Source organism: Egretta garzetta, unplaced genomic scaffold, assembly GCF_000687185.1.
Source record: "Egretta garzetta isolate BGI_Z169 unplaced genomic scaffold, ASM68718v1 scaffold309, whole genome shotgun sequence".
In the NCBI taxonomy this organism is placed as follows: Eukaryota; Metazoa; Chordata; class Aves; order Pelecaniformes; family Ardeidae; genus Egretta; species Egretta garzetta.
This window is the reverse complement of record NW_009260764.1, coordinates 232,361-233,329: the sequence shown is the minus strand read 5'-3', so window position 1 is coordinate 233,329 and position 969 is coordinate 232,361.

The following is a 969-nucleotide window of genomic DNA, read 5'->3' as shown; positions in this document are numbered from 1 at the left end:
AGCTGTCCTAGCGCTGCTGTACTCCCAGCTTGTTATGCCCCTGGCCGAGCAGGAGAAGCTCCAAAAGTCCTTGAGTAGTCTGAGCACTGCTTGGCAACAGCTGAAAACATCAGTGTGTTAGCAACATTCTGCTGGTACTAAATCCAAAACACAGCACTATGCTAGCTACTAGGAAGAAAATTAACTCTATCCCAGCCGAAACCAGGACACTACTTTAATTTGCTTTTCTTTCATTCGCGTGTCTCTCGGAGGTGCCGGTCAGCGAGCAGCCCACAGCGCCGGCCAGCTGGACCATCAGTTTGCAGCGCAGCTTGCGCTACCATTCCTAATCTCTTCCAACGGGCCCTGATTATTTCGCTGCCTCTAACTGGAACGCCCCCGATTTGCCGGACCGTAATTGCAGGTCGTCGTGTTAAGCGGGGTCTGGGTCCCTTGCGAGTGGCAGGGTGACACGTGGCAGCGTCCCACGCCCAGGGCTGAAACCGCGTCCCTCACCCAAACCAAAGCCTCTGCGGGATGTATGAATGCTTTAGCAGCATGCTGCTCGATCACCTACGACCCCCCTCGTTCCCCCAAATTGGCTGGAATTAGTTTTGTGGATCGTTCTGAGTTGCTCGAAAGCACAACGGTTTCAAAGTGGTTTTTTCCCTGCAGGAATCCCCACCTTGGGTCTGCACGCCACCAGCGAGCCGAGGCACACCGAGCGGGATTCCGGTGTTCGGGGCTTTCAGGAGGTGAGATCCGGCCCCTCCTCCACCCGCCCAACGCTCCGGCCTCCCGTGTGCCACCGGTGCGGGCGCGGATGCGCGGGGTGCGGGTGTGGATGCGCGGTGGTGCGGGGGCACGGATACGGGATGGTGCGGGGGCACGGGTACGGGATGGTGCGGGGGCACGGGTACGGGATGGAGCGGGGGCACGGATACGGGAGGGTGCGGGGGCGGGGAGAGGGGGGGGGGGGGGGGGGGGGGG